The sequence below is a fragment of the Ambystoma mexicanum genome, chromosome 3q (genome assembly GCF_040938575.1).
Source record: "Ambystoma mexicanum isolate Mex_15411 chromosome 3q, UKY_AmexF1_1, whole genome shotgun sequence".
Lineage (NCBI taxonomy): Eukaryota > Metazoa > Chordata > Amphibia > Caudata > Ambystomatidae > Ambystoma > Ambystoma mexicanum.
In genome coordinates this window covers 718,101,965-718,117,015 of record NC_090926.1, presented here as the reverse complement: position 1 = coordinate 718,117,015, position 15,051 = coordinate 718,101,965, and the positions used below count along the sequence as shown (strand labels likewise).

Here is a 15,051-nt window from a genome sequence, read left to right as displayed (position 1 = left end):
TGTGTAGTAACTCCTTTACCTATTGTACTAACCAGGACATCAACGTGTTGCCCTGGTCCGTAAGCATCTCCTTCAGGAACCCAAAGGGTAATGGATGTGTTAAAATCTGTTGGGTGGTGTTCATGCGACGGGGAAATGACTCAGGATATCTGGTGGCATAATCTCCAATCACTAGAATTAATTTGTTTCCTAATTTAGATTTCAACCGGCCATGTGGGTCATAGCCTTGTTGGCAGCTGCCAAGGGGGGTTTGCTCCTGTTAGGGGTTGTTGCAGTGGTGTTGGTGTAATTGGGATCTTTGGCTCCAGTTATAGGGGTTCAGTGGTTGGACCATAAGGTAGCTAGGAGTGTTTGTTCGTATTGCGCCATTGTTTCTTTAACTAAATTGTGCTTTTTTACTCTGTAGCTCTTTGGTGTACCAAGAGGCAGAAGATTTTGTCCGGGCCTAGATTAGTTTTATTCACATGTCGGATAACTACTTTCAAGTGTGGCAAAACAGTCGCAAAGGGAGGAAACCTCCTCCAAGGAAGGGAAGCTAGAGAATTATTTTTTCATGGTGCTACCAGGAAGGTTTTGAATGATTGTTATAAGAGCATAGGGCATTTAACCTGGCCCTTAAGGGCTGCTATGTGAGTTGGGGATGGGCGTGTGATCCGGCCAGTGCAGAGTGTTGGGGTTGGCACAGTTTTAGGAAAGGAGGAGAGGATAAGGTCTACTATATTCCCATTAACTTGTGTTGGGAACATGTTGAGGTAGGCCTACCGATTCAGTTCTGGATAAGAGGACTTCACTCTTAGTTTGGTGGGCCACACGGAGATGGGTTGGCCCCCACGAAAGATGTTATTTCTGTGCAAGATTGAGGCTGTCAAAGTCCACAATCTCATCTAGGAAGGTACTACACTTGTGAGGTAGTGTGTAGATGAGGTGGATGCTGGTTAAATCTTTGTGCGAGATGGGGACTTTGCACATAATGGTTACAATTGTGTTAAGGGATGTCCGCTTTGAACCAACCAGGGCCAGTCACTTTTGTAAATGACTGCCACCCAACTGTTTTCACTGACTGGACTTCATGTTGAATGCTAAAACTGGGTGGTACAAGGCCATTGAAGGTATGGGAGGAGGTTGGAGTCGGCCAGGTTTTGTGAATTAAGTTTGCTGCAAGTTTGTGGTAGGAGTTCTGAGATTTCGTATGCATGCGCGACGGCTGATTAGGCGTTGATCAGTATGACGCTGTGTGAGCTTAGAAATTGTTCTGTCTTTCGGGTGACAAGCTATTCTGAGCAGGTTAGCTGGGTTGGGTAAACGTTGGGGGCGCAAGTGTTTGAACAGGCTTTTCCTGCAGAGTGGAGTCCTTGGAACAACGTTGATAAAGCCTGAGGTGAGTGTGGCTGAGCAGGCTGGTAAACCTCATAGTGCTGCTTTTTGCATGGCGTTCAGGCGCTCTGCCAGTTCTAAAAGATAAAGGAAAATGCATGACGGAGGCATTTTTGTCAAATCGAAGCCTTGCATGCCTCTTGCTCCTGGATGCATTGCTGTGGCATGCTACTTTATTGTAGCATTATAGTTTTCTGGGGGTGTCTTTTGGGACAGTTATTCAGTTGCCTTGAATGAGTGGCTTAGTTGGTAGGTGTGTAGTGTGTTTGTGTCTAGGTTGAGAATGTTAGTGCTGGCAGGTTAGTGGAGGGTCCAGGGGGAAACGTGGATCATCCATCCGGTGTGGCCATGACGACAACTTGGCAGAGGTGCCATTCATGTAAGGTGATTTAGAGGAGATGCCATACCAGCCCTTGAGGTGGGCTGGTATCTGTGGCAGTGGACAGTGACTGGTCCTAAATGAGAGTGTAGAAACACCGTAAGAGGTGCAAGACAGAGGAAGCTTGTAGCATTGACTCTACCACATAAACAATGGGTAAAAACATATCTTGAGGGAGTTCGGAGTGGGGATTCTAGAGAGGGCGGAGTTCTGTTGGGGTCTCTAGAAACATGCTACAAGGAAGATGTGCATGAGGTATTACGGTCGGTCCAGACCTCACAAGCTGCACTAAACATTGGCTAGTGATAACTGGCTTGGTGAGTAAGACATGTTGTACTGTCTATATACAGGGTTCGAAATTGAGATGAGTTGTGAGCCATTTAGCTTCAGTTTGTCTAGAAGGGCCTGGTAAGCTTCACATAGTCTACTTTTGGCACCCCCGGCCAATTGATGCTGAACAAACACACCTATGTGAATTTAACTTTGCATTTGAGACAATCTATGATTAAACATTAGGACACAACTATACACTGTTTAAAGCATAAGGGGTATGTTATGAATCCAGGGTATGTGACCCCCCTTTGGCACTAAGGAAGTGAGCCTGCTAAGCCTAACACCGCGAGGGGATGGGGCAAGCGGGATCCCACTGGGGGTGACCCTCCCGCCCCTCCTCTCCCACCCCTCCTCCGTAGAGGACAGAAAATCCCCAGAGTGGGATGTGAGCTTTCCACCCTTGTATCAAGATCCACCATATCTTTGTTGGCTATGTCAGAAATGCAAAAGACAACTGTGTGAAGGCGCCAATAGAAGTGGCTGGTGTGGTTTCTGATCCGTTCGTCCTGCCATCTGTGCATGAAGCTTGGGAATAATGGATTCCCCAATCTCATTGTAGGGTGAAAGATCCTGTGGGACTGACACATGATGGTGAGGAAGGCCCGCTGATTAGGCACAGAAGGTGACGTTCCCCTGGGAGGCAGAGTCGAAAAGTGGCACCAAGCCATAGAGCCCACAAAGCGCTGCTCTTACCCTCCTGGCTGGGAGGCTCAGGGCCGCCGAAAGACAAAGAATCCAGACTGCACAGAAAGCGGTCGACCAGCTCCTGATGGTACCGATGTCAAGTCGCATTGAGCTCAGACGGGAAGAACAGAGCCAGCCAGGAACCAGAGACGCAGTTCCGCACCAGCTGAGGAGAATGCCTTCCCCAAGGAACACCGTCACGATGAACAAGGTACGATGTGGTGCCAGGGAACTGGGAGGTGGGTGGTGGGTGCAGCGGCCTGGCCAACCCCCAAGGCTGGGTGTGAGAAGCAAGACCCCAAGACTGGGTGTGTGAAGCTAGACCCCCAAAGTGGGGTGGTAGAAACAAGATCCCAAAGCGGGGAGAAAGGAACAATGTTATGTTATTGTGATTTGAAATGTGCACTGCTGCTATTTTATGGTCTCCAGATGCTCTGGCGGATCTAAGGAAGTAGGGCTCAGGGGAAAGCGGTGGCAGACAGTGGGTTAATGGGACCGAGAGTCTGAGTGCTAAAGAGCTTCGATGTGTAGTAGGTAGCTTCAGTTAATTCCTGCCAATTTGGTTTCCAGGTTTTACATTATAAGGATTTTGGTTATTTTGGGTTTTCCTCTTGAGTTGTGTTGGTCATTCATCTTCAAGGGTGATTTCTGTTAGGTATGTGTTTAGCAGTTTCCTGAATTTTAGGTGATCTTCTGTTCGTATTTCCTTTGGGAGTGAATTCCAACGTTTTGCTGACATTTTGGTGAAGAACGCTGATCCATTACATTTCTACTGTGCGCATTGTTTTGGTTCAAATCGAATGTCATTGCTGGTCCTTAGTGTTCTGTTTGATTTGTAGATGGAGATTTTTCCTTGTATACATGTTGCTACTTGGCAGTGGACTGCTCTGCAGATTATGCAGAGTGCTTTGAAGAATATTCTTTTATTGACTGATAGCCAATGTGGGGTTGTCAATGCTGGTGTGAAGTGTTCTCTTAGTGCGTCTGAGAAGTCTTGCTGCTGCGTTCTGTATTTGCTGTAGTTTTTCTGTGAGGTATTCTGGCATTCAAAGAGATGCTGTTACGTAGTCTATTCTTTGACATGACGAGGGAGATGACGGCGAGTGTTCTATTTGGGAATGTGAGGAAAGGTAGGATTTACTTGATGGTGTGTATTTTCTTGAGCTGTAAAGTTCTTTCCCCAAATATTCCTGGAGGGATATAGTTTACCGCCAATCCTAGAATATTTGGGGAAAGTGTTTGATTATCTAGAGGGTGCATTTTTGGGGAAACGTTGCCACCTGGCGGCCATTTTCACGGCAGCATTATCACTGGATATCATGCAATCCTGAACTTTGAACTGTTCAACTAAGCAAGTAACCTGGAAGAAATCGGAGACACATTTGGGTTAGGTTCAGAAGCCAAACACCACTCCATAGGTTCATAGACAAAGAGCGGGAGGAGCCGGCTTCACACTTCTTGCTCCCAATCTTTGAAATCCTCTCCCTCCATCCATCAAAGACTATCTTTCTTACCTGATCTTCCGTTAAAAAACTCAAAACCATTCTGTTAAATACGCCTAACTGTATGCTACTTATCATTACTGCTGCAACCCTCCTAATAATGTAACCCAGCACCTGAATGTAACCTACCGATGTGATACTTGTGGGTTTGGGTGCTCTCAACAAATGAAATAAATATGTTGAGAAGAAACCCCTTACCAGACCTTTCTTGGTTGCGTTTGTTACCACTTTTGTTAGTGGTAGGGACAGAACTCTGAGTAAGATTAGGCTTTGATCAGAGGACCATTTTATGTAGCTTAAAAAATCCTGTTTTCTCCATAGATTATTAAGGTGAAAGCTCCTGAAAGTTTGGGATAAGGTTGGATTTAACTCTCGTCCCTTTAATAAAAAAACTGTATGAAAAATGTCCTCTTGGCCATCTCCAAATTCTGACGTACCACAGGTCATAAACAATGGACAAAATATGTTTGCTTCATAAAACGGATGATTGATTTGCAGAACCTTATGTGTTCAATCCTTCCCCAGTGGTAGCTCCTGCTCACTGTTTAATGCTAAATACTCAGGAGCTGCTTCTACCTCCTCTTTATCCAATCTTAATTTCAATCTCGGTATATTTAGTAACCAGGAGGGGGTCGAGGGGAGCAAGTGACTTTTTATGCCTGTTTAGTAACTTGAAATCATTAACCCTCTTACAGACTAGCTTTTGCTGGGCGGGGTACTGAGGGTTCTTTGGGCACATTTCAGAGGGGTGTGGATGAGGCTATGAAGAAGGCTGTACATGCAGGTCCGTAGTTGTGCCAGTGCCTGTGCAGATGTCATCAGATTCAGGGCTGTGCAGAGTGTAGTCTCCACATTCCCCTGGAAACAATGTTTTTAATAAGTGTTACTTGCAGATGGTTGGCTGGGAATGGCCTAATATTCAAGCCATTTTCTGACTGATTGCATCACCCCACTCCGGGATACGTCTTTCCAATCACCCACCTTGGCTTATTATCACACAAACCTGTGTATGACTTCATTACCTTGTGCCATGTTGCAGTGGGTGGCCATTTGCATTTATTTTATTTACAGTGTTTTGGGTTTGCTTTTGTCTTTCATATTGATTTAAGTAGCGCTTTCACTTTTTTTAATCCATCTGTTTTTTTACTCCTGTATACCAACCGTTTTTGTAAAAATAAGCATTATATAAACCAAACACAAAGCGAAGGTTGATGCATTCATATTAGTATAGCCAGTTGCACTTCCCTCTGACTGATGTGCAGGTCTGCCCGCATTGTTACAGGATACAGTAGAATTAGGGTTTACTCATACAGTTTTGCGACATATTTTGTTTAATGTTCATTTTTGTCGTAGAAATGGAAACGTCTGAAAATGCTAGCATGTCCGAGATTGCAATTGGATCTCTGATTCAACACAAAGAAATAGAAGATTAATCATTGCAGACCAAGCCGGTATTTACATTCACCCTGTGTTATGGGGTAACCTTTGTGGAGACAGGGGTGAGGGGCTTGGAGCTTCTTGGGTCAGAAGAGGCTGGCCATCAAGTATGTGATACGACTTCTGAAGGTGGTTGTGATGCTGGAAATGCCTTCTGGAGGGACAGGGCCTCCTAGTCCTTGTCCTACTACTTCTCTGTTTGTGTTTTCTGCCACTGAGGTCCAGCCTGGGTCATTGACGGTGTAGATATGAATGTTTTCCTTTTGATGAACAACACCCATTGGATACCCTCATGGCATCCATGGGTGGGGGTATGATATGTCGGGGGTGGTTGGGCAGGAAAAAGCGATAAGGTATGAAATAAACTGGGAACTACACTTCCCAGCAGGCACAGGGAGAGTGTGTAGTTCCCTAAAACACGCCTGTCACCAGCTGCAGGCAATCGGTGAATCAGGAAGGTGTGCTCTTAAGCAGCCCGCCGCCCGTGCTCTCCAATCATTAATCCGCACCGGAGCACGGGCGGACAGCTGCTTAAGAGCACGCCTTCCTGATTCACCGATTGCCTGCAGCTGGTGACAGGCGTGTTTTAGGGAACTACACACTCTCCCTGTGCCTGCTGGGAAGTGTAGTTCCCAGCTTATTTCATACCTTATCGCTTTTTCCTGCCCAACCACCCCTGATTCCTGACAAAGGAGATCAGCCACTCCAGTACCTGATCCGTAATGCCCAGGTTCTCAGTCGATTGATCAGGATGGCGTGATTGACCATGTCAAAAGCAGAGGAAAGTTCAATGGGATGAGGACAGAAGGGAAGGCTGCAGTCAAGGTTAGAGAGCCGATCTTCATGGGTGTTCAGGAGAGCAGTTTCCATGCCTCTGGCTGCTCTGAAGCCAGACTGATTGTCTTGGAGACAACAGATTCAGTGTGGAGAGAAAGCTGGGAGATGGGCAGCTTTTCCAGGTGTTTGCCCAGGAAAGGACTGATGGAGATTGGGCGATAGTTTTCCGGGCAGGTAGGATCATCAGAATGCTTTTTAAGGGGTGGTGGAGTGCACAAGGGACTGCTTTGGGAGAGAGCAAAAAAATCCAGTGGCGAAAGAGTGATTGCAGAAATTGGCCAAGGCTGGAGCATGGGTGTCAATGTTGTCCTTGATGGTTCTGGAGGAGCAGGGGAGCACCGGGTTGGATGACACTTTTTGTAGGTCTGACTTGTCTAGAAACATCATCGGGTGTTGTCAGAGAGAAAGAGAAGGGAAAAAGAGGAGGAGGAGGAGAGGGAGAGGTGCCCACAGGGGGCCGAGGGAGGGAGGGAGGGAGGGAGGAGAAGAGAGCGAGGACAGGATGTCCTGAATTTTAGTGGTGAAGTGAGAAGCCAGAGGCATGCAAAGGGCCCGTGAGGGAAAAGGAAAGGTGGAGGCTGCAGTCGGATTGGCAGGCTCCTTGCAGATTTTAAAGCATGTTGTCAGAGGCCGCAGAGACACAGGTTTGGATGTGGACTCTTCTTGGACAGGACAGAGTCTCTATTGCCTTTGGAGCAGGTGGCAGGCTAGTGTGTCATAGGATGCACCTGAAGCCCTCCACTTCCTCTCAGCCACCCTGCACTTGAGTTTCAGGGTGGTGAGGTCAGAGTCATACCAAGAGTGGCACTTGGAGGTAGGCTTTAGACGGATTCTCATTACAGGAGCAAGGATGTCCAGAGTGTTGGAGATCGAGAGATGCAGGTTAGAGCGGGCTATGTCATAGTGTGAGTCAGCTGCAGGAGTAGGACCAGTAGAGAAAGTAGAGGCAAAGGCATTCACTGGCACATGCTTCATGGGCCAAATGACCGAGAAGGTATGTGGCAGTGCTGTGGTGGGCTTTGCCAGAGGGAGAGAGTTTCAGGTGAGAGGAAAGCAGAAAGTGGTCGGTCCAAGAGAGAGGAGTGATGAGAGGTTTAGAGGGGGGGGCTTATCTAAGGAGATGAGAATATCCAAGTCGTGTCTGGCAGTGTGTGTTGGACCAGAGGGTAGAATGGCGGCACAGAGAATATTGCAGAGGTTGCGGAAGAGCCCAGAGGAGGGATTAGAAGCATCCAGGTGGAAGTTGAGGTGCCTGAGGAGAAGTTGAGGGGTCGAGGCAAGGAGAGGAGAGGTCAGCCCACTCTGAGAGGAAGAGGGCAACCTGGCCAGGAGGCCTGTAGGTGGTGATCAGTCAGAGAGGTCAGGGGAGATGGAGAGCCTGCAGACCAGTAAACTGGATGGACCCCAGCCGGCACATAAGACTGGGGGGTCTCCAGAAAGCCCTTTTAAGATGAGTAGCAGCACCCTCGAGATAGATGGAGATGCAGATTTGCACTCTTGCATCAAATAATGACAACTCAATAGTTTGGCAAAGGGAGTCCGTTTAATTACAAGTAAAGAAAACGGGGAGTTCAATGAACATAAGCAACCGCTCGATCTTCCTTCTCGCTTAAACTTCAATTAATTTCAGAAAAAAATTTATACCAAAAACCAGTCATCATTGACGTGTACTCTTAAAACTCTTAAAAACCTAACATTCAACTTGATTGGTTATAGGAAGGTAACTTTAACATAGGTACTAGATCTGTATATGGTAACGGGGAGAGGGGGTTGGATAATATCGGATGGGGCAACTAATCCCTTCCTTCAAACTGACCACTGTAAATGTTACAAAGTGCGATGTCCCATTGGCTCTATTCTCTCTATAGGACCCTAGATTACATGATCCACTATGAATGGGTTGGCATTGAGCCCACACATACGTTTCCACTTGCGCTTAGCAGCATGCAGAATAATGAGCCAGGTGCAGGGAGTAAGTCTGCACCCCAACTTCCCTCCAATTTATGTTACAGCCATTCATGACCTCAGTGGCTGTGCGTCAATTACTGCTTTGTAGTTTGGCCTTGAGTCTGCTTCTTGGTCTGAGAAAGTTAAGGAGTATGGGTAAGACAAGGCTCCATGCGTAGGTGTGAAGTCTCATCCCTTTCTGCCTGCCTTGCCACATGACTAGGACACCGTGAAACGTGCCTCTTCATGCAATTTCCTGTATTTGATTTACTTATGTTAGTCGTTTACCATCTGCGGCTTATCTCGACCTTGCTGAAAAGGAGACTCTTGTTATTTTTCTCTTTAACTGCGGGCATTGCTAGCCTATTCCAGCCTGACACGACTTTGGCTTCTTTGCATGGTTACCTTCAGCAGGGTTTCTCTCCGTCTTTAATTCTTGAATTGTCTGCTGAGGCTCTATCCTCTTGAGACCTTTAGTAACCTCTATTCGATTCTGCTCATGCGCATAGTGGATTTTCGCTCATCTATAAAGTACTTTTGAGGTAGATATGTATAGTCGGCGCTTGCTGCAATCTACTACTAAGCATAAGCAAGCTTCAAAATTTTTTTTCGCTTCTTGCGGTTTCCTGCGTATGTACACATTTAAACTGGCTTAATGTCTTCATTGTGCAAATGGCATAAGTGTCTTCACCTTGAAATCACCTGTTTCACCTTAGGCCCAAGATGTCCCTTATCCATGGCATTTTGTCTCTTTATCAGCATTCTTGGGTCATTATATACTCTGTCAGTCCATTCGCTCATGACATCACCAGTCATCTTCTTTTAGTATCTTCTTGGCATCTTCGGGTATTCCATTCTCACAAACGTCCTTTTGTCGTGTTGTAGATCTGGATTTCTCAGTGGGTATCTTACTGGCCAGGTTTGCTTAGGTGTCGGTGCTTCAATAGGTGCTGTTATTCCGATGGGCACTGGACAGAGCCCGACTGCGGCTCTCTGCTGGTTTATTTGTTTATTTGTTCTCCATATGTCAAATATCTTGGCGTGAACTTTCCTGGCACTTCGAAGGGGGTGGCTTGAGTGCAGATGATGTCTGGCACTTCTTCTTCACTCCCCCACCTCCCCTCCCCCCGGGCGATTCATCGACCTCTCCTACTTCTTACTTTGCGTTCACCTTTCTGTCCTCCTCTGGATCTGGACATCTAGGTCTGCAGAAGTGTTCCTTTGGGGTGCATATCTTTATCACTCCCTTTAAACATCCTGCTGTTCTTACATGCTCGTCTTTGTTCCATGTCATTAGTTGACATTCTCCTCTTGGATTGCAATAGATCCATTTTCCCACATTTTCCATGTTTCTTCGGATACCGAAAATTTGTTCTTTCTGGTGCATAAATGCTGGCCTTCACAAAGTCTTTTTTTCTTCATCGGTCAGGTCTTTGGGTTTCCATCCTGACTCTACGTCAATCATGATTTTCATCCCTTTGGCCTTTTTTGCATTTTTCTGGCACTGAGAGATTATCTTGATAACACAGAATCCAAGCAATATCATCACCAACAGGGCTCCTAGGATCTTGAATGCGTCTGCCACCCATGAAAACAGTGATCCAATCCAGCTGTCTTCAGCTTCATCAATCATCTGATTCTGTAGTTTCATCAGTATACCTATGGCTTCTGTTAAGGTTCCATTTTCGTCATTGTGAGATGGTATAAATGTGCAACATGATTCCCCATTTTTTGCACAAACACCTCCATCCATAGCTGTGATCATGTCTAGGACATATCTGTTCTTGAGTCATTAGTCGAATCGCTCTTAATTCTTCCTTGATTGCATTTAATCCCTTTATTGTTGTGTTGATGGTCTGCAGTAATTCCCGTCTGGTTATCTGCAACCATTTAGTATTTGCTCCAATTTGAACTCTTGGCATCAGGATTGTCGTGAACACTGATGAGGTCAAGCTGAACAACCTGTGTTAAAATGGGATTGCATGAAAGGCTGCTTCTGATTTGGCAGAGAAGTAATTCTCTCTCTTCATTTGGCTCATCAATTCCACAGATCTCTCCCTTGTGTGAGCATCTGCTTTTGGGAAACTTTCAATATTCAGGTCCCCTTTTGGAATCACCAGTGCTGGAACATGGACATTCACCAATGTGCGTATACCTCCCCAACTATTCGGCAACTTAAAGCATGCTTTAAATCCACATGCCCAGTAATGATCCATGATCACTGCAGTACCAATTCCTGTGGCATTGAAGATTCGTCCAGTATTTATTTTCTCCCAGTTTTCTTGTACCATTGTTTCTGAATCACAGTTTGAAATTCTCCAATGGCACTATCTGTAGGGGGTCCTCCTCTGTCTCCGACCCATGTTGGCAGTCTTTCCAGTCTCGGCCATAATGGTTTGCATACCCTCTGTGCATTTTTTCAATGGTGTCCTTTATAGTGTCCAATGATCATCCATGCCCTGCAGATCACTACTCCTTTCTCCCATCCGACTGCTGAAAGCACTGTTCCCCAGATTTCATATCTTATCACAATGTTCTTTGTTTTGCCATTGTTTCTTGTCTTTAAGTCTTCTACATAATCATCTTCATCTGGATCTGTCATTTCAGTTGCCCATTTGAGTGAAGCATCACTTGCCATGAACTGACCTCTGGTCCTGCACATTGCTATGTGTGACCCTGTGCTGTCTGCACATCTACTTCAACAGCTACAAAGATTTTTGACTTCCCCATGCTGTAAGGTAGGAGTGCACACACAAAGCATTCTTCCTCTGAAGTTCATCTTCCATCTTCCTTCATGTGTTGGTACCATATGTTACCCAAGGTTGCTGTGCTATCCATTAATCGTTCAATTTGTTATTGTCTTCTTGTGTGCTCCTTCTAATTCTTAAGGTCTTCCTGGAGTTTGCTATAACCACATCTTCAAACACATCTGTATAGCTTCTTCTTGCTGGAGGATTCTCTGGTATCTTCATCAATGAACCAGGCATTTTCGTCTGTATTATTTGAGTAGGAGAAGGTTTGGTAAGTCTTTTTTTTTTGTCTTCCTGGTTTTTCTGGTTCCTATTATAATCGTCCATATTGATTCTGCCAGTATCTCAGCACCTGATTGTCTCGCAGGATTTAAGCTTAACCTCTTCATCACTGGGTCCGGAGTGCTCGTCACTGCTGTCTCTGTTCGTTCATTCTCTAGAGTATTTTCTCTTAAAGTTCAGCTTTCTCCATCGGTCTCTCAACTTCTCTTGGTTCGGAACATCTCATTGTTGTTTGTCCAAGCTTCCCCCATTCTCTGAAATGTGATTCTGAACTTATTGACACTAGACCAAGTGTGTATGTGCTCATTATTTGTGTATGTGTACTTTCCCTCAGCCCCTTCTCGGGTTTACTTTGCCGACCATGTCTCCGGTGTTGCAATTCATTTGTTACCCCAAGTTTCATGCGTGTCATTATTTGTCACATACATTCTAGTTCAGTCACTCTATCATGCTTTCTAGGAACTCGAATGACTACGTAAGGTCTGGGTACCTTTGTAGGTTGCATGCGTACATCATTTGGTGGGTGCTCGGGAACCTGAACACTCTGTGCACCAATGAAAAATGCAGTTCTAATCGTCAATGACAGTAATATGATAATGAATACTATGCATATCTAAGTCATACACTTGTAAGTAAGCTTACAGCATTTGTTCCTTGGCCAATATGTAAGTCTCTCCTCCAGAGGGAGGACAACATTACTGCTCCGGTTTCCCATCTCGATCATTTAAGGAAGGAAAACTAACTTCTAATACATACTAACATTTGCCATTTATATCTGGATTCTGCTGTCTGTTTGCAGGTTACAGATGCTAAACTGCTTATTCTTTGAATAATAGACTGTCTCTCGTCTCTGGAAACAGTTCCTTTTCTAAAAATGAGTTCCAAATGAGGCAATAAGTTAAGCAAGTCTTTTAATTTGCATGTTCAAAATAGACCAGTTCCCAGTCAATGTTTCTCATCTGTTTCGCCCCAGATGACATGTCGTTCCTTTTGACAGCATAAACAAAAGCAAAGTCCTTGGCAACACCTTCACGATCTGTCCCTCAGCGGAAAGTTTACGATCTTCTCTGGTGATTCTGTTGTTGATTAAAGTTGGACCTGCATTATGTTACTATGTAGGAGCTTATCCATCCCTGCATTATGTTACCATGTAGGAGCTTATCCATCTGTACAGAGTTCGCTGGGTCTCTAATGAAAGTGAGGACTTCAACACTGCCATGTCTCCCCACAAGTTCTGGAAAGTTTTCAATTAAGCAAAAGAAAACGTACTAGCTAGTCTGCTATCTTCTCATGACAGGGACATTTGTCTTGTCCTCGCTGTATTCCGGAAGCAAAAGAAACTGCTCTGCAATCACTATGAGCAGCCTCCTTATTGTCTTTTTGTTTTCAGGATCTTGAAGGAACTCTGTGCTTGTGATCCTTCCCACCAACGATGGGTATGACCTCAATATGTAAGTGATTTCAATCCGGCCCACACCTAAGTCAACGCCTAGCATGTAATGCACAACTGAAATCCTTATTTTTTTTTGTCTGAAAGTTCTTTTATTCTGAACGATGTACCACTCGTATCACACCCTTCTCCTGGAACCCCCTCGGTCACACTGAACCAGGAATCGGGCTGGTTTGCAAAGTTAAACTATTTATGTATTTACAAATTAATCACACTATGTTTTAATGATGGGTACACAATGATCCCCAATGGGGTGATGTAACCCTAAATAATCTCTTTAATACACAAGGAGTAATAGTGAGCAAAACAATTCAGCACAGAAATAATACTTTTGTGTGTGTTCAGATCAAATAGCAGTGTGGTTACTAGTTCCCCATTCACACTCCTCAACCCCCAACAGGCAATGTAAAGAGATAAGAGGAGAGAGAGCGGGTATTCAGGAATGGCAGAACTCAAACAAAATATCAATCCCAATTCCCCTCCCCCCCCAGCAATACAAGAGAAATACAGAATTGATTGGCAAGCGGTCAGAATGGTTTAAAGTTATCTTGAGAATGGATTGGGTAAAAACACTAAATAGGTTTAAATTGCTGAAATTGTTTAAATTCTTATGGTAGCCGCTTTGGATAGTTGCTCACAAACATTAGCAATGATTTGATACTAAGAAACCATGTGAAATCTTAAAATTAAGGTCGGAAACAATCAAAAGCTGTTTTACACGTGTCAGAATTTCCCTAAAACGAAATTTGCGGCAAACCTTTCAGTGCGCAGTAATCGCGATCACGGGAGAACCGTATGGATTTGGGATGCGGTTTTAGATGCGAATTAAAGCTGTGGGTGTTAGCTACAAGCAGAAGTTGTAGCACAAACATTGAGGGAGTTATGGACGTTTTAGTGGAGGTCGTTTTTCGAGACAGGCGCAAGAATGGGAAACAGGAATGCATTTTCAAAAGACAAATGGGATTTCTTACACTAGATTATGACTATAGAAAAAAAGAATGCCACACATGAATCTCCACAGTTCCTGGCCAGGGAACCCTTCACGTGGTGGATACTCAATTTCTTTCTGCGATTCACTTCAGTTACTCACAACACTAATGACTTTTGATTTTAGAATACAAATAAGACTCTCCGCCCAAGAAAAATTCTGACAATTCAAAAATACTCCTAACAATATCAGGTTCTGAAGACAAGATAGGTTGGGTTCAAGATAGGGATTACTATGGACAATACATATGCTAGTGACAGAGTTCTATCTATAGATACTCAATAGATCTGTTTTAAACAGAACCGTCAGGATTCTGGTCTGTCAAGATTTCTGGTCAGGGAAGGGAATCTGGTTCTGGGATAGACAGCTGGGCACATCGGATTGGACTGGGTCTGTTCACAGCATGGCACAGGACTGGATCGGATCTTGAATGGCTCTAGTCACAGCACAGGACTGGATCTTTTGGTTCTGAATTTCAGCAGGCAAGCAGTACAGCACAGCCTGGCTGTATCTTGACGCTCCCCTTAGGTTTCTGGGGTTGGCTCTGGTTCTGGAAATTTAAGGCCTAGCTGAAAATGATTCAGCTATGCAATGGGCCTTTCTGCTTTGCCAAGTTTCTGGATTCTGGAGCAAGTAAGATGGATAGTTCTGCAGCAGGGTGCTCCGCCAGCATTCGGATAATGGGTGAATCTGTCTATCTTTTCTGCCCTCTGCTGTCTCTATTTATGCTTGTGATAAAGGGGTGTGTGTGCTGGTTTATCCTAAGCTCGCCCCTTTGACAGGGATTGGTCAGGGTCTCCTCCCTGCCTTGATAGGAGGAGAAAAACACGGTGTCACCTTTATGGTGTGGGTTTATGAGGCTTAGAGTCCACCCCTAGCTCCTTGAATACAAAATCTACTTTTGGTACAATACATATTTCCACATGTGCAACCTCTATAACAATCATATATACAGATTACATATTTTGTGTAGCGGATACTCCTCCAAGCCCCGTCACTGTGGGATCTTGTGTCTGCTTTTCACAGAATTTTGCCCTTTTCATCCGGAACACAGTGTCCAATTTATGAGCAAATTTCGACAAATGGCC

The 15,051-nt window shown here is 44.9% G+C and overlaps 1 long non-coding RNA gene across 2 annotated transcripts in view; it reads left to right on the top strand.

The window, feature by feature from the left end:
- Window positions 1-15,051, top strand: part of LOC138582906 (uncharacterized) — a 191,518-nt gene that overhangs the window by 98,787 nt on the left and 77,680 nt on the right. The window contains exon 3 of one of the 2 annotated variants that reach the window (XR_011305103.1): window positions 2,646-2,981. The exons of the other annotated variant lie outside the window; for it this stretch is intronic. This is a non-coding gene — a long non-coding RNA (uncharacterized lncRNA). The remainder of the gene's footprint in view (window positions 1-2,645; window positions 2,982-15,051) is intronic. 2 annotated transcript variants of the gene reach the window in all.